Genomic DNA, 19,371 nt, shown 5'->3' with positions numbered 1-19,371 from the left:
TCTTCATAACTTCTCATTACCTCTAAAAGTGGTACAGTAGGAAGGGGATTAAAAGACAACATGTTTCTTCCTAGTTCCTACAGCTAGAGTTGCATTACCATGGACATTTACATTGAATTTTCCTCACCAAATTACATACAATTTCATTACCATTTCCTGCCGCCTACAAGAAGAACCACAAGCTACAAATGGAGTTAACTAATGTCCCTCCTGAGTCCTAACTGAAAAAACTAGATCGGAAGGACTTCATGAGTTCTTGCATGGGTACTACTCATGCAGATCGAATGGGATTCATTGAAAGAAAATTTGAGAAATGTTCATGGCTACCATTCAACCGTTGAATTGAAGAAAATTGACTATAGTATCAGCATGATTGGCTAGTTCACCTTATCAAAATTTTAAATTGGAAGTATTCAATCTTGTACATATATCCTCTTAGTTTGAATTTTAATTTTGGTGTATTTACCTACTACCTCCGTTACATATTATTTGCAACGATTTGACATAAAGTAGAGAGAAAAATTGTCTAATCGTTGTAAATAATATGAAACGGAAGTAGTATTTAAATTTAAGGAAGCAAGTCTTCTGCAATATTAGTTGTTTTGTTTTTTATTTATTTTTTTGTTTTAAAGCTCCTAAGTAACTTGGGTTGTAAATAGGTTTGTAACTTTGTAAGACATGTCAAGTTTGTCCAGTTTGATTAATAAAGATGAAAGTTTTGAATGTATAATCTTTTAAAGACCCCTTTTCAAGGTGCTTAACTATATCCTCTTTCAAGTGCTCATACTGCATGCTCACTGCATAATCCTCCTCATAGGCTATTAGGCCATTTTTTTTTGGTGCTACAAGTCCATAAAATTTCACCCTACCCTAGAATTGAGGGAGTAAGCCCGTAAACTTATATGTTAGTCATTTTCACTCTTTTTCATCAACGTGTGACAATTTACATATGAATTCTTCTCTGTAACATAATTAATGATCTAAGTTCATAATCAGAAATTGTGGAACATTATTTATGAAAGGGATAACATATTACTTCCTTCACTTACATAAAGTTACAATACTTGACTTTTATGTATATTAATACACAAATCTGACAATTAACATCTTTAATCATCTAATTTTGTAGTAAAAAAATTAAAAGGAGTTGAGTCAGTAGACTTTTCCTCCATATGTAGATTTTGTACATGTGACTACACTGTATATATTACGAGAAATTATTAGGGTAATAGTACATATTCTAATATCTTAATTATATACAAAGTATAAATTTAGGGAAGTATAACAAAAATAACTTGTTATACTTAATACGGAGTATTTTTATTTTTACTTACAAATCACATGTTGATCAGTCTATACCGTTTTGCTAATTATTATATGCTTCACTAATTATCCACTTATATAAGTCATTCTGTTTCTGGGAAATCTGACATAAAGAATTGAAGAGTGAAGAACTCTCTAAAACACAGCACATAGGAAGACAATTACGGTACAACTAGGCCATGTGAAATGGGTCAGTCATGATTCATGGAGCTTTCTTTCTTAAATGGAATATAATAGTAATAGACTTTGTTAATCACATGGATTAGGACTTAGTAAACAACTAATCATCAATCAGATCAGTCAATCTTGATAAATGTGCCTCCCTGCAATGAGAAGACAACCAGTCTGAATAATATTTTAAAAACTCATTTTAATAATGAGGGTACCAACTTTCTTAATTACAATTTATAGTGTACTTTGACCAATCATCTTCAAGTTTAAAGTATGTGTATACTAAATTATGCTACTTAATCTCTCTATTTCACGTCGAGTACCCAAGTCGAATTCTCAACACTACATGAATACGAACACACTTTAATTTTCATAATCATGAAAAACTACTTTCACGAAATAATTGAGTTGACCACTTCAACATATATTCGTGTCTAACATGTGTACCTAAGTCCGAATATTACAAATGGGCACCTTATTTAATTAATAACAGCATCAAGTTCGGTTATTGTACTTATGATCGCATACTAATTAAACATGCATCTTAACAATTATAACAGAAAGTTGAGAATTCTCACCAGTTGCCATAAACTAATCAACAAGCGGAGACCTAACCTTGCAGCCACTAAATTTTGCCAGCCAAATTCCACCCTGAAATAGCAATTGAAAATAAAGTCAATACGTCTTTCGAATCATATATGCGAGTTTACAACTATATTTAGCACTTCTAAAATAATTATGCTGACATACAAATTGTATATGGAATCAAAACCATTTGATCCGTGAACTGGATTTGATTTTTTTTTTTTTTTTGTAATTTAACTTGTCTTCTCCGTCTTTTCAAAGTTTTAATGTATGTTTTTTTTCACAAATAGAAGATTTTAGCCCGTACAAAATTTGGTGTAATAATTTTAAAATTGTCATACAGAAAACAAAATTTGAAAAATATTACAGGAAGTACAAATAATATTGGAGAAATGATTTGTTCCTTGTCTAACAGTACCAATTAGTGGGCTGCATGAAAAAATCGTTAAAACGACTTTGAAACTAAAAACATAAACATAACATTCTAAATTATTTTAAGTTTCTAAACCTCCTGTACTGTACAATCAATATTCCAACACTACCTTCACATCAGAAAACCAAAGAATGGCAGCTGAAGGAGTCATATTGGAGAACCTTGAAAGAACCTTGAGCCGCGAGCAGAATCAGTGGCTACACTCCCATCAATGAGACTGGTGAATTTGAAAGAATCACTGGAGATGATAAAAGGAGCAGTGGCAGCACTGGATGTGGATGAGGATCATTCCATTCGCGGTGGCCTGAAGAATCTTGTGGCTCTGCTTCATCAAGCTGATGACCTCCTTGATGAAATTCTTACTAGGACTAATGATAGAAGCTTTCCTAGAGATGAAGATCAAAATGGAAATCGGGGGGAAAATCACAGACGCCGCTTGCAGAGAGTGGTTAAAGCCAGTAACAGAGTTGCACAACAGGTCAGTCTTTTAATCCCCTTTTCCAACAGACTTTTAATTGTGGCTAAACGAGTTGAGAAGATAGGCCAAGAAATTAAAAGTCTTGGGATGCAAATGCTAAACAATTTCGACTCAAATGACCGTCTTGAAAGGCCATTTGAGCCTCCCCAGTACACTTACAGTCTCACTAGGAGCAGAGTGATAGGGAGGGACACTGAAAAACAGAAAATCATAGAGATGCTGCTGCGACCATTAAAAAAAGATGAAACCAGCGTCTCTGTCATTCCTATAGTTGGGCCACCGGGGATAGGGAAGTCAGCTTTGGCACAGTTTGTTTATGACGATGAAAAGGTTAAAGGCTATTTCGACTTAAGAATGTGGATTCAAGTTTCACATATATCTGACGAAAAAAAAATCATTCAAGAAATTGTAGAATCTTGTACAAATAGGACTAATAATAAGCAAAATTCTAAACCTGCAAAACATCTGCATTCCCGTGTTCATCGAAATGGGTTGCCATTTCGTGATCTTCTGGGATGTCAAAGTATTGATACTTCTCAGACTCCTAGCTATAGTGAAAGTAAGAATAGAACAAACATCCACGAGCGCCGACTTCAGAGAGAGATTGAGGGGAAACTCTATTTGCTCATCCTAGATGATGCTTGTATCACACATGGACAGCGCTTGAAAGACTTATTAGCTAAAGGTGCAAGAGGGAGTCGGATTTTGGTGACTACACGCTCTACTGAAGTAGCAGATTATGCAAAAACTGGAGTTTATGGGTCTTATGAATTAGGGGGCTTGTCACAAGATTTTTCTTGGTCCTTGTTTGAAAATTTTGCTCTAGGACAAGAAAACCAAAGGGATACTGAACAAGGAATTGAAAGGGATCCTGTGATGGAGAAGATAGGGCGTGCAATTGCCAAAAATTGCGGAGGTGTTCCACTTACCATAAAAGTTGCAGCAAGCCTTCTTTATGGAAAAAATAAGGAGAAATGGTCATCTTTCAACAGCCAATTGACATTCAGTGCAAATCAAGAAGAAGACATCATGCAGCATGTCTTGCATTTCAGCTACAGTGATCTTCCAACTCGTCTGAAAGCTTGTTTTGGCTATTGCTCCTTGTTTCCTGATGATTTTACATTCAACAAGCAAGATTTACTTAGTCTCTGGATAGCACAAGGGTTCATTAACCCACAGCATGGTCAAAGTTTAGAGAAAGCAGCAGATAAATACTTTCTGGAATTATCACGGCGCTGCTTCTTTGAGGATGTGATCACGGATGATTTGGGGAACATAGTCACCTGTAAGATGCATCACATTTTGCGCACCCTGGCATGTAAATATTCAGCAGGAATCCTGAGCTTATGCATAACCGATGATTCAGGGCTTAATCTGGATTCGACATGCAAACATGTCTCTTTCACCTGTGATGGAGATTCATTGAGCAAAATCTCATCAACCAAGCTCGAATCTCAAAATTTACGGACACTTCTTTCAGTCAATGAACCAGATTCTGACACAAAGATGGGTCCGTTAGTATGTAATATGTTGATCTCTAGTTTTACTTGCCTCAGGGTTTTAGACTTGAATAATCTTGGGATAGTGGATTTGCCTGTTTCCATCGGCAAGCTGATCCATCTGAGATACCTGGATCTCTCCAAGAATGATGGACTGGTTGCTCTCCCAAAGTCGGTCACTGACCTGCACAACTTGCACACACTGAAACTTAACTCCTGCACAAAGCTGAGAAGATTACCGTGTAACTTTGGGAAACTAGTAAATCTTGGCCGTTTTGAGATTGATGAGTGTGATAATTTGACTTGCATGCCTCTTGGTTTGGAGAAACTAACTCAGATTGAAACACTGAGTCGATTTATAGTCGGTGAGGATTTTTCCAAAGACATGGCTAACATTGGGCTAAAAGCTCTTCAAGATCTCAACAACCTCAGAGGTCGGCTGGCTATTGAATTTACAGGAGTTTCGGAAAACATTATATCTGAAGCCTCACAAGCAGAGTTAAGCAGCAAAACGCATCTTAGGGAATTAAAGCTCAGCTGGGCAAAAACTGTCTCAAATGTGGAGATAGTGTCGCATAACCTATCCGAAGAAGAAAGAATTCCTTACAAGCAACTTCTTCAGAATCTCCGTCCAAACTCAGAGCTCCAAATACTCTGTATAGAAGGGTACAAAGGGGGGGGACTTTCCAAACTGGGCAGGGGTGAATGGATTGGCTACTTCTCTCCCAAATTTGGTTGTTATCAGCATTGAAGGATGTGAAAAATGCGAGCATCTTCCACCATTTGATGAACTTCCTTCCCTCAAACGACTCACCCTTAGACACATGGCCAATGTACGATATGTGGAAAGAGAAGCGTCAGTAGGTTCTCCATTCTTCCCATCCCTGGAAGAACTTACCCTCCACAATTTTTACAAGCTGGAGGGTTGGCGGAAAGAAGTGACTATTTTACCAGATTCGATCATTCCCTTAACCACATCAAGGCAGCAAGAACCAATTCGATCATTCCCCCATCTTTCCAAATTGATGATATGGAACTGCCCTAATCTGATATCTATGCCTTTGTTCATGAAGGTTTTAGACCTTAACCTATGCAATGTCAATCAGATGCTTCTAGAAGAATGTGCAAAGAAGGCAGTAATTGCCTTCCAGCGACAGGTTGGGAAAAACTCCAGCATCAGATACCTGCAAATTAAGGGTTGTCCCAACCTGAAGAGCTTTGATGCGGTCAGACAAGGGTTAGGGAACCTTCCTTGCCTAAAACATCTTGTGGTTGAGAGGTGTCATGCACTAAGTTTGCTAGCCTCGGAGCTGAAGCATCTATCCTCTCTAGAGAGGTTGGAGATTTCCAGCTGCAGAGAACTCAATCTCTCTGACAATGGAGCTAGTAGCACGGGCAACTTTAATACCCAAATATGGATTCCAGGCAGAATAGTTCACCACTTGCGTGGAAGCTTAAGAAGTCCATGGACATCATTAAAATGCCTTCGCCATTTAACCCTTCGGGAAATCCCAAAGATGGAGACTCTCCCGGAGGGGCTGAAGCATGTCCAGAGTCTCAGATCACTGTGGATATCAGCATGCCCTGCCTTGAAAGAACTGCCAGAGTGGATTGGTACTCTGACGGCACTTCAGCACCTTCGTATTGAAAGCTGCCGGCAACTGACAAGACTACCAGAAGGGCTGCAGCACGTAATATCTCTAATGAAAGTGGAGATTACCGAGTGTCCAGAACTGATGGAGCGCTGCAAAGAACACACGGGGGAAGACTGGTACAAGATCAAACATGCTCAGGTTTTGCTCCACAAATCATGGCGCTATGGACTCATGTCAGAGCTAGAAGCCTCAAAAAACAGATCTAATGTACGGGCACTCACTGATGTTAAGTACTTCATTGTTCCCTTGATAGCAGCAGGTATATGATGATGATTCAAACTAGTATACTGTGTTCTCAAATTTCACTTTCAGAATTCCCTTCAGCTCTTTCTTAGTTTTTTTTTTAAATCCTTTTGGTTTCTTTGTTTTAGAGATTTAACTTCAATTCTTTTACAGAAGCCTTGATCTGACATTTCATCACACATGAAATGCAAAGGCTGCACACTGTCAAATGTTGATGCATCAAAAGAGAAATACATACAAGCATTCGCAGACTGTATAAACTCTACTACGGAGTACTTGAGGCTTTCAGAGCCATGGCAACAGCAACACTTGTGACACTTTGACGCTTCATTGACTAACTAACTTATTGTCAACAATTTCTCAGCATAATTTACTTCAGTAATCAATATTTTTCTTGACTCTGTTAATGTTTCCTTAGACTACGTATATTTGATAGCAAGCAATTATGTTTAAAATTCGGATACATAAGGGCAATCACCAAACAATACTGAAATCACATTCACGTTTCACATCATTATCCATTAATTAATCCCAATTTAAAACTTCAATCAATAAATAAACATGTTTCACGTTATTTACCCATTAGTTAATTGATTAACAATTTTACAATTTCAATCAACTATTTCACAAATTCAAATCTTCAATCAACAAATTTATAAGTAACTTTAATCAATAAATTAACAACCTCAATCAACAATGAACAATTCTAGAACTTCAATCAACAATATTACGCTCAACAATTTTACAACTTCAGGTTTTCAACCAACAATATTACAACTTCAATTAACACTTTAACAACTTCAATTAACAATTTTATAACTTCAAATTTTAAAAATAATACCTGAATTGAAGAATAGAAAACAACCCAACGAAGGAGCGCCAACTGCCAGCCGCCGTTGAGGGGAGAGAACAGAAAACGGCGACATGTTGTCTTCTTCAATGAGAGTGAGGAGAGAGTGAGAAGTTACGGTCTTCCCTGCTCTGTAATCTGTATTACTAAATTGGAATTTGAAGGAATTTTCCCAGAGGCTAAACTATGGATTTTGAATCCGCTACCTATGTCTAAAGATTTTGGGGTTGTTTGGCAATCGGCTGTTGACTTGTTGGCTTGTTTGTCGGGCTTGTTTGATTAGTTGGAAGTATTAGCTGTATGAGTTGGTTTTTTAAGTTATTGTTTAAGCTGGCTATTTACAAAAATGTTTGGTAAAATTATTAACGGTTGTTCGCAAATTCTTAGGTGTAACCTCCTGCACCTAGAAATAGGTGTCACCGCTCAAAACACATGACAATCTACGTGAAACGCAGCCCACTTATATTGTGTTTTCTAACGTTTCTTCCCACCCAAGTTTTTTAGTTTCCTTTTTCAAATTTTTTTGTTTCCTCTTTTCCAATTCTCTCTCTTCTCCTATCTTTCCTAATTCTCATCAAAGTTTTCCATTAAAATTTTCATTACTATATTTTGTTCTCTGTTTTTTTTTTCTGGACAAATTATTCTCTGTTTTTTCTCCTTCTTTAATTCTTTTTTCCTCTGTTTTTTTCGATTTTGCAATTGCATCTGTTTCGATTGGATAATATGGAATTGGTTGTCCTCGACGAAGACATCGTCAATGCAGGTTAGTCGCTTGATTTTGCGATTTGTAATTATGTTTTTTTTTGTTAGTTTCAATTGTAATTGTTTTTTGTATGATTTTAGGTTAGCTTCGATCAGTTTCGACTGATTAGTAATTCAATTTCATCTGATTTTTGGTTATGTTCGATCAATTTGATCTATTATGTATAAATTTCGAATTCTTATGTGCTGATTATTTTGATTGATTAGGTTTTATATTTTTCTTAATTATTATGAATTGAATTTTATGTGATTTTTTGCATTTTTTCAATCAATTTTATGTATATATTTTTATGCTTTATATTAATTTTATAGATTATGTCTTGATTTTGTTTGATTTATCGAAATTGACTGTATAATTTTGATGAATGTGATATTTTTGATGAATTAATAATAAAATCAGTTGATTTTTTTTCGTATAATTATGTCTTGATTTTGCGCTAATTTTGATGAATGTGATATTTTCTTAAATTTTTGTGTGATTACTGTGATTAATTGTTGCTTATTGCGTGCTGCAATTGTTTGTTGTTATGATTTTTGTAATTTTTTATTTGTTATGAACATTGGCTCTTAACTAATGAACATTACATTTAAAATTATGAAGCTATGAACATTGTTTATTTCACATTAACTTTGATTCTTAAATAATGAACATTACATTTAAAAATTATGAACTTATAAATATTGTCTATTAAATAATGAACATTGTTTATTAAATGATGAGCTTTGATTTTTAAATAATGAACATTACATTTAATATTGAACATTTTATTTGTATTATTTTAGGTGTCTAATGAATATTCTTTACATAATTATGAATTTACTTATTATACATTATGAACGTTCAGTGTTATTTATTTCAGATACTTCAGTTGCAACTGTATACACAGAAGCTAAAGAATCTGAATTAATGAGGAAAACAGTAACTAGTGATGATGAAGCATATAATCTGTACAATGATTATGCTTTTAAGATTGGTTTTAGTATAAGGAAGGGAAATGTAAGAACAGTTGGTAAGACTTCTATTTGGCGAAGTAGGAGATATGTATGTTCATGTGCTGGTTTGAAGAATGACTCTAAGAGGCATTTGAGGAAGTTTGAGAAGTTAGATTTTCGTACAAATTGTGGCGCTTTTGTGGAGTTTATTATTGATCCAGGTGTATGGACTGTTGTGGATCATCAGATGGATCATAATCATCCTTTTATACCAATTGACAAAAGACATTTGTTAAGGTCTCAAAGACATGTGAATAAAGAGCAATTGAAGGTCATAAGTGTAATGAAGGCTAGTGGTGTTAGGGTAACTGATTCACTACGTCTTTTGTCCAAATAAGTTGGTGGTTCTCCAAATCTTGGGTGTACTCGAAAGGATATATATAATGCTTTGACTACTGAAAAGGCCAATAGACTTGATGGCTCGGATTTTTATCAATTGATCAAGTATTTTGCTCAAAGGCAAGCAAAGGAAGCTGATTTCTATTATGAGTTTGAGGTAGATGAAGGATATTCCCTTACTTGTGTTTTTTTGGAGAGATGGAAGAATGAAAAGGGATTATGAACACTTTGGTGATTTGATGGTTTTTGACACTACTTATAGAACAAACAAGTATGGCATGATATGTGCCCCTTTTGTTGGTATGAATCACCATTGTAACAATGTCATGTTTGGGATGGGATTTGTTCTAGATGAGAAAACAAGCAGTTTCATATGGTTGTTTGAGTCTTTCATGAGATCAATGAGTGGTGGGCGTCATCCGATTACTATAATGACAGACCAAGCGCCTTCTATCGCAGCGGGTATAAGAGAAATTTTCCCAAATTCTAGACATCGTTTGTGTACATGGCATCTTACGGAGAACTCAAAAACAAATATCGGTAAATTCATAGCTTTGAAGGGGTTCACTGATCTTTTTGATTATCTGCTCAAGTACTGTGAAACTGCTGCAGAATTCGAACATTATTGGCCAAGGTACATCATTATGAACTTTGTTTATGAAACAATGAATTTATGATATAAAAACATGAACATATGTTTTAATATAATTATCTTTAATTTTTTTGTTGCTCATTGTTATTTATATGAACAAGTTTATTATTGTTTATGATCATAATTAGATATTTTATGAATTTATAGGTTTATTTTATGAATATGTGTTTTTATGAATTTGTTGGTTTAGTATGAACCTGTATATTGGTTGTTTTGTTTGTTGTTATTCTTATGAACGTTATAAACATGTTTATGAACATATTTAAATATATTATGATGTTCTTGTATTATTTTATGAATATATGTATATATATGTTTTTGTTCACCGTTCTGCATAAAATATTATCTATTATGAACTTAATAATGTAGTATATGAATATGATGTTTATTAAAGTGAACTTTCTTATACTAGGATGATGAACAAGTACAGTTGTAATGATAATGATTGGTTAAATCATTTGTACTCGATCAAAGAAAGATGGTGTCCAGCCTATTCTAAAGAATATTTTTTCGGAGGAGTCTTGAGTTCACAAAGGAGTGAAACCACAAACCATTCGGTTTCTCATAGATTGAGGAAGACGGATGGTTTGTGTGATTTTTACAAGACTTTTCTTGATGTTGTGGCTGAGTGGAGGAGTAAGGAAAGTAAGCAGGACTTTCGGTTTTTGAGAGGTAATCGTCATTTGGCGGTTGCTAATGTAAGTCTTCTTATTCATGCTAGAGAGGTTTATACAATTTCTGTTTATATTGTGTTTGAAGATCAATTTGCAAAAGCTATTTCTTGTTCTCAAGAGAGAAAGTATGAAAATGATGAGACAATTAGTTACTTGGTATGGAGGCCTAATAAGGATATTATTAGGCATGAGGTTGTTTTAAATAAATTCACTAGGGTAATCAACTGTACATGTAAGTATTGGAGTGAAATGGGTTTATTGTGTTCACATTCTCTTCGTATTTACAACATTCATTGTGTTAAAAAGATACCCGAAGAATATATTGTTAAGAGATGGACCAAAACCGCTATGTGTAGTCATGTTGTTTATGAAGACGTTGTTCAAGAGAATGTGATTTCTTCTTCTATTTGGAGAGCTCAAATGTTAAGAAAGTTTGTTCAACTTGTTACATCTTGCCAAGATCATCTTGAAGCACGAGCTGAAATTGAATATACCTTTGAAATGTTAAGGGAGAAGGTTGAGAGTGTTAGGGGGCCAATAGATTTTGATGATGGAGAAGAGGTTCAAGAGGTTGAAAAGGATGCACAACCTATTCAAAATCCGAAAGTAATTAGGAAAAAGGGTGAAAGAAATGATAGGTCAAAGAGCACTGTTGAAAAAGCTTGTAATATGGCCAAGGGATGGAAGAAAAAAGTAGATAAATACAAGGATGAAGTTAAAGCTACAGCTCAAAAGGTTTTTCAGGTACTTTTATGAATTTTTTGTGTAGTTAAGTGAATATATTTGTATGGGATATGAACATAGCTATATTTGTGTTTTATATTGCAGGTTTTAGATGATGATGGTGATCCTTTGACTTACTCACACCCAACGACAAAAGATTCAAGTCTTAATGTCCTTCCAAAATAGACGAATGGGCAACCATCAATGGTAATTTTTAAAATTCTTTCAATTGTAATAGTATTCTATTATTAATTTTTTATAATATTTATAGGGTGTTCAAGGTGCAAGTAAGAAGAGAAAAGTATCAGCAAATGATGCTCAAACTTCATCAAGGGAAAATACTTATAATTCAGTAAATGCTTCACAGACTTTATCATCAAAAGTAATCATTTGTTTGAACTTTATGCTTATTTATATGAACTTTATGTTACCCTGAACATTTATTTTACAGGGTATTGGACGACAATCTTCAAAGAATAACACTAATACCTCAACAAATGCTTCTCATACTTCATTATCAAAAGTAATCATCTATGTGAATTTTAAGTTTATTAATATGAATTTTATGCAATAGCATCTGAACATTTATTTTACAGGGCATTGGACGACAACCTTCAAAGAAAAACACCAATACCTCAACAAATGCGAGTCAACCTTTTTCATCAAGTCAATTTGGATATCAAGCTAAAAAAGGATGTTTTCAATATGAGAACAGTAAATGGTATCAGGTAAATCTGAACAAATTATTTATATTTATAAATATTTGATTTTTACTTTTGAACTTATGTTTTTTTGTAATTTTTTTTTTTTATTGTATCCCTTTTTTTTTAGTATTTTGATGCTAGGCGCAATGCTACAAATGAAGGGTGTGAAGTTGGTGGATCTTCAAATGTTTCACAATATAACGACATGTTATCCATGTTTGATAAGACAATCAATGTTTAGATTTTTTTTGTAATTGACTATTTATTCAATTGCCTAAAATTTGTAACAAAATACATTATTACTTATTTTCATTTTATAAATGGTTTTCATTTTCAAGATTTAATTTACTGATTTTTTATTTATTTTAATTATATTATGCAATTTAACATAGTAAAAAAGAAAGGTGATGAAGTAGCATTATATAAGTGATCTACCATTATATAATGATGAGAGAAATCTTAAATTAAAATGCATAATATCATACACACCAATGTTTCAAGTCATAAAAGAAATCTAATACTATTAAAGTAAGTTGTTTTTGCAAAGTTACTAAGAATATTAACTATAAAAACTAAGTTGATTCTTCCATCCTTCGTCTTGCAGCCATCTTTATTCTGTGTGCTTCTCTATTGGTATTGCTTAGTAATATCTCAGCACAATACTTCACTCTTAGCTTTTTGATTTGATCAATCTGGAAAAACGTATGAACATAGATATTTAAAATATGAACAAACACGCTATATAAATGAACATAGTTATAAATTGTATAGTAAAAGGTTGAAACCTTAGATTATCAGCTTTCAGATCACACACCCATTCTACTGAAGGTTCTGATGTGTAAGTTTCCATATGCTTCAACAAATAAACACCACAATTCTTATGATCCCAATTGCTCCTCCAATTCATTTTTATCAAGTTAGGCTTGAAAGCTTTTATCCAGTTCTTTTCCATCATAACCTTTGGTTTTCAAAAACCCTATAAAAGCTTCAAGCTAATTTTGAAAATTCACATTCAATAGTTAGTTATAATGAAATGAACATTAGAAATAAATTAGTGAACAACACAGAAAGTTCAAATGAATAAAGATGAGTATTTAGTATTTACCATTTTTATGGGATTGATACCATATTTATCTTTTGCTTTCATATTCATGGGAAGCTTTCTGTTATCGATCATATCAACAGTGGCATTGTACATGTTGAAGCAAACCAAGTAGAAGTGGTTATATGCTGACACCGGGAAAAAGAATTGTTTCACTTCTTTTATTTTTTTGATACTGCTGTTTTTCATTTCAGCTTGAAATCTGGAAATGAATTTTGAAATTCTTGTTTTCATGTCAGCCTCTTTCTTAACAATTTGGTTTGTGCACACTATCACCTACGCATAAATATAAAACATAAATAACAAAGTTCTAATATATGAACTTTAATAAAATATTAATGAACTTCTAGTTCTAATATATGAAACTTTTAATAAAATATTAAAGAACATAAAAAATATATATTTAAGTGTAAAAACAGAGTTACTTACATAAGGAATTGTGCTGAAGTAAATGCTGTTTTTTCGACACTTGTAATTTAAAATTGTAGCCCAAGCATCAATGATGGAATTGTCGATTTCTTCATCTGTGCCTATTGTCTTAATTTGAGATCTGTTAATACTAGTTTCTCCATCAAAGTACATCACCTCACTTCACAAGCAATAAACAAACAAAACAATCTCTTGTTAAAAAATGAACAATAAAAATAGATATATGAACAACAAATATTATTTTATGAACATATAATACAATAATGTGCAACTTACTCCTTAGGACCATCATTGAATGCATAGTCAGAAATTGTTGCATTCATTGCATTCACATCCTTGAATAAATCTTTGTATTTTACCATGAATGGTGATTTGAGATAAGGTGGCAAATTGTGTACTTGTCTTATAGGTCGTTTGCTAATTTCAAATTCTTTTTTATCACTACATAAAACAACATTGTTAGTTTTAATAAGGTCAAAGATTATGAAAATTGGGTTTTTTTTTCTAATGAAATTTATTCACCTTGCTGTTTTGTCCTTTGACACATTTATGCAAAAAACAGATAATAAGTAAAAGTGATCAATATGTGAATATAAATGAACAATTCCTTAATATAAATGAACAATTGATTAATATAAATGAACATAAGTTTTTCCATTTTTTACCCTGGATTTTTTGCTTCTTCTTTAGATCTGTCAATAGATGAACATAATATAAAACAAAATGTATATCAAACAATAATAGATGAATATTTATTGTAAAACAAAAACTTCATTATATAATTTATAATTTTCATAGAATATATAATAATTTTCCATGTCCAAAAAATTTACATTACTTTTTCTAGTTTGTTCATCCAAAAAATTTACATTACTTTTTCTAGTTAGGAGTCACGTTACCCTTGATATTGAATATCAGCATTCAATGGGTTGTTCAAAATGTCCTCAAATGTAGGGTCTTGAGCTTCAATGACCAGCTGCTCCTGCACCACACGTGCACTACTTGACCCAAACACTGGCTGCTCCTGTATCACACCTGCACTACTTGACCCTCCCATACCTAACCCAAGGTTTAGATCAATTTTTTGTCCAATTTCTGTCTCAGTTGGATGAACCATCGGGCTAGGAGTTTGTTCTTTGTCTAACCCCAAGTTCCAAGCAGTTTCTGGATCGAATGATTATCTCACTTTCTTCTTCCCCTTTGCTTCTGTTTTTTCTCTTGCTCTCTTTTCAGCTTGTACCTTTTCCAAATACTCCTTTTCAGCCTTATCTAAAGCATTCAAGAAAGACTCTGTACCAAACACTTCTTCATCTTAACTTAAGATTGAAGGATCTGAAGGATCCTTCAATTTCTTTTGCATGTAATCTCCCACAGTTTTGAAAAGAAGATTATTTGGGAAAAGAACTTTTGCATGCTTTAGCATTTCACACAGTTTTTCACAATTCGCACCCATAGTTCTGACCAAGTTAATAAAATCTTCCATAAATTCCTCCTACATAATGAACATACAGAACACACATTATGAATATAAAGCCTTCAATTATGAACATAAAAATAAAGAAATAAAAAATAATATTATTATGAAACATGTGTATAAAAAGTGTGAATATATAAAAATATGAACATATGTAATTCCAAATGCGAACATATGCAATTCCAAATGTGAACATAGCCATCGTTTTCTTTAGTGAATATGTAAGTATGTCAGAAAATGAACAGATGCATAAACAATATGAACAGATCTCTCAACATACTTAGAATATTTCATGAACACCAAATATTTATATTATGAACATTTTGAAACAATTAATGAACATAAAGCATAAAAATATCAGTCGTGGTCCTAAAGTCATGGTGCTAATTAGTTGTGTTAGCATTTAATATCAATCATGGTCCTAAAGTCTGCGTAATGAAGATGTTATTAAAGCCAAACAATGACATTCGAAAAGACATAGAATATATCACCTTAATCTACCTCAAAAACGTATATATTTCAATCCTATTTGCCACACAAAAAATAAAATTAATTGAAATAAGGGATATCCCTTTCATCACTAAACATTCATAATTACTGATGAGAACAAATGTGTGAAAATTTTGAAAAAAAATCAATGAACATACTGCATAAAAATAATGAACATGCAATAGTATAGGTATATTTTCTAATCAAATCCTGACCGTTGGTATATCTACTTGTGTTGTTTCCTTTTTGATTTCAGCTCTAGGCAAAATATTCCCCAATCCAATTCCCTGGCACTCTAACTTCATCCTTTCGACTACCATATCCTTTGTCCATACAGATATGATAGGAGAAGTTCTTGGTGGCATGATGTTTTTCTTTTGAATGCGGTCAAAGTAAAATAACTGAAAATAAATACGGAACACGCATTATGAATATAAAGCGTTCAATTATGAACAAAAAAATAAAACAATAAAGAAATAATATTATTATGACACATATATATAAAAAGTGTGAATATATAAAAATATGAACATATGCAATTCCAAATGTGAACATAACCATTCAAAATATGAACATAGCCGTCGTTTTCTTTTTTGAATGTAAGTGTCAGAAAATGAACATATGCATACTGAATATGAACATATGCATACAGAATATGAACAGATGCATAAACAATATGAACATATGCATAAACATACTTAGAATATTTCATGAACAACAAATATTTATATTATGAACATTTTGAAAACATTAATGAACATAATGCATAAAAATAATGAACATACTGTATATGAAAATGAAATAATGGTATACCAGAAGAAAAGGCAGAGGTCCTTTATAAAACCCTCTTGGATTCAATTTCCAAGAACAACTTGTATCCATTAAGCTATCAAGGACATACTTGAACAGAAACTTGTAGTGGCAGTGTATGCTTTGGCTGCACTTCATCAAGCAATTTATAGCCAACACAATGAAATCTATAATGAAGATTCATCAACTTCACCATTGTTCACTTTTGCAGGTTCAGTGTTCATTTTCAGCTTCTTTTTCTTCATCTTTTCTTCCATTATTTCCAACTTCTTCTTCTTTTCTTCCTCAGACTCATACTTTTGCAATACTCTATGTGTCTTAGAGCTGCCAGATACAACACCCCAATATTTCCTCCATCTTGTCAAAGGAGTCTCTTCTTGTTCCTTATCTTCAACCTCCTTCACTTCTTTCTCCCCTCTCGGGATTCCATACACAACTTCAACATCTTCTTCACAAATAACAATAGACTTGTTGTATGGAAGATAAAGTGTGCGGCTATTCTGTTCAAAACAATGCACAAGCCAAGCAGAAAATAATTGGTCATTTTGTGGCAGATTTACATCAAGTAATGCTCCAAATCCCATGTCAACAATTGCTTGTTTTTTAGAAGGGCTCAAATTTGATGCAAATGTCATGAATTTGAAATGGCCAACCCTCACTTGCAACTTTCCATAATCATCCACATCTTCAACATCATCAAGATTCACCACCTCATGCACATCTTCATTTGCATCTCTCTTTCTTTTTTTAGGTGCTTTCTCACTTTTTACACCCTCAACAACTTTTTTCCTCTTCACCACCTCAACTTTCTCAACTTTTTTCCCCTTTACCACCTCAACTTTGTCACTTTTCTGAATTTTTTTTGCTTTCACACATCCATCTTCAGCTATTTTCTTTTCTTTCTCATTTTTCTGTTGATCTTCAGCTTGTGAACTCTTGCTTGAGGCTTCTGAACTTTTGCTTGATGATTTCTTTTTTGTTGCAATATGCTTCACCTTACTACAATGAACGTAAAGTTAAAAAAATGAACATAAGCGTACAGAAAATGAATATATGCATATAGAAAGTGAAAATAAGCTGTATTGAAATTATAGGCTCATATGCATTACATGTAAAGTGCATTAAGAAGTGGGAGAGTCAAGAATCAATAAAAAAAGATCAATCAAAATATGAACATATGCAATTCCAAATGTAAACATAACCATTCAAAATATGAATATACCCATTGTTTATAAGCATTTAAAAATTGAACATACACATAAAAAATATGAACATATGCGTAGAAAAATATGAACATACGCATAAACATACTAATTTAATTAGAGAAATCATCAACAAATATTTTAATTATAAACATTCCAAAATAATAAGTGAACATAATGCATATAAATAATGAACATGCAATAGTATAGGTATCAATATACCTTTAACACAGTTGAATATAAATATATCATTGCTTGTTTCAGATTATGCATTTTAAAATGTGAAGATAAGCATTTTAATTTGAATATATGCTTTTACAATGTGAACATACAATGTACATAAGCGTTTCATACCTTCTTTTTGGTAAAACTATTGCTTTTGATTGATCTTTTTGTGCTTCTTTTGATTGTTCTTCTAGTTGTTTTTCCCCTTCTTCTGGGGGGTCTTTTGATGGTTCTTCTAGTGTCGGTTCTTCTTTTTCTTGTTGCGGTTCAACTTCATTGTTGACTCTGAGTAACAAATTGTGTATAACAGCGAGCTTCATGTACAAGTTTAAGAAATTGCATAATCACACAATTTAGACATATATACATTATGGTCACTTATCACTCTGCCAAAAGTTTATTGAATTAGAGAGAGACACACACCAAGAAAGCAGCTTAAAGCTTAAAAACAATGGCATCAATAGCACATTCAATCAGCTACTATTTCACCAACAAAAACATCTTTTCTTTCAATTACTCAGTTAATACAGCAGATCAAGCAATGGCTTTGACTGAATGCAGACCGCAAATGTTCTATATCAATGCCAATAATGATAAGAAAAAAAAAACTTTGAAACCATAACTAGCGATTTAAGTTTAATACCTAGAAGATTAGGAAACCAGCCAGAAAGCTCTAAAGTGCTCAGCATATTTGTTTCAGCATATTATCATAATTTATGAACTTATAATCAATTATTTTGTTATCAATAATGTGCATGAATTATGCTCGAAACAAAGTTACTAAACACAACCATACATCCAACTAATGTTCAGATTGGAACTCTATCTACTTTAGAGATGAACAAAGGATCAATATTCCTTAATTAAGTTCCATGAGATTTAAACGAATCCTCTATCACAAGGATGTGGCATACATGCATAATAAATTCACAAGTAATCACAACCGTTACAGATTTATGTTTAGCTACTCTGCCACAAACATGTAACGTGTCACCAAAATATGAGATTATACAAACTCTTTCATAAGTTGATATGATCCTCAAGCTCAACTAACTAGGAAGTCCTCATTACTAATAGGAACATAATTTAAGTGCATATTTAACTGTTCATAGAAAAATATGGTGATAATTGCATAGATTAATTAAGGAAGTTGCATTAAGGAAGCTAACAATATACTATTCATAGATTAATTACTCAAGATCGATAAGTAAGCTAACAATATACTACTCAGAGATTATGAATATAATGTTCTAAAACAAGAACATCACTATTCAAAAGAAGAACAAGGCAACAAAATAGTACGGAGTATATTTTGCTACCCTTTTTCCCGCTCTTTTATCCTACACCCCACAACTCCTAATCCCACACCACATTAACCACTCACCAACACTCCCCTGTTCCATACTTCATCTCCCTCCTCAAGCAATCAACAAAAAACACTAACATAAATGCAAATTTCGGACTGATCAATTCACTAAATGTAAACAAAATTCACTAAAAATAAATCCGAACAATTCAATACCGACCAAACAACAACAAACATAAACAAGAAAAAA

The 19,371-nt window shown here is 33.0% G+C and overlaps 1 pseudogene; it reads left to right on the top strand.

Moving 5' to 3' along the window:
- The first annotated feature begins 3,206 nt into the window (after positions 1-3,206).
- LOC145562093 (putative disease resistance protein RGA3) lies at positions 3,207-6,641 on the top strand (annotated as a pseudogene).
- Positions 6,642-19,371: the final 12,730 nt, after the last annotated feature.

Source organism: Chenopodium album, chromosome 10, assembly GCF_948465745.1.
Source record: "Chenopodium album chromosome 10, dcCheAlbu1.1, whole genome shotgun sequence".
Classification (NCBI taxonomy): domain Eukaryota; kingdom Viridiplantae; phylum Streptophyta; class Magnoliopsida; order Caryophyllales; family Amaranthaceae; genus Chenopodium; species Chenopodium album.
The sequence above is the reverse complement of the archived record's forward strand: the minus strand, read 5'-3'. Positions and strand labels throughout refer to the sequence as shown.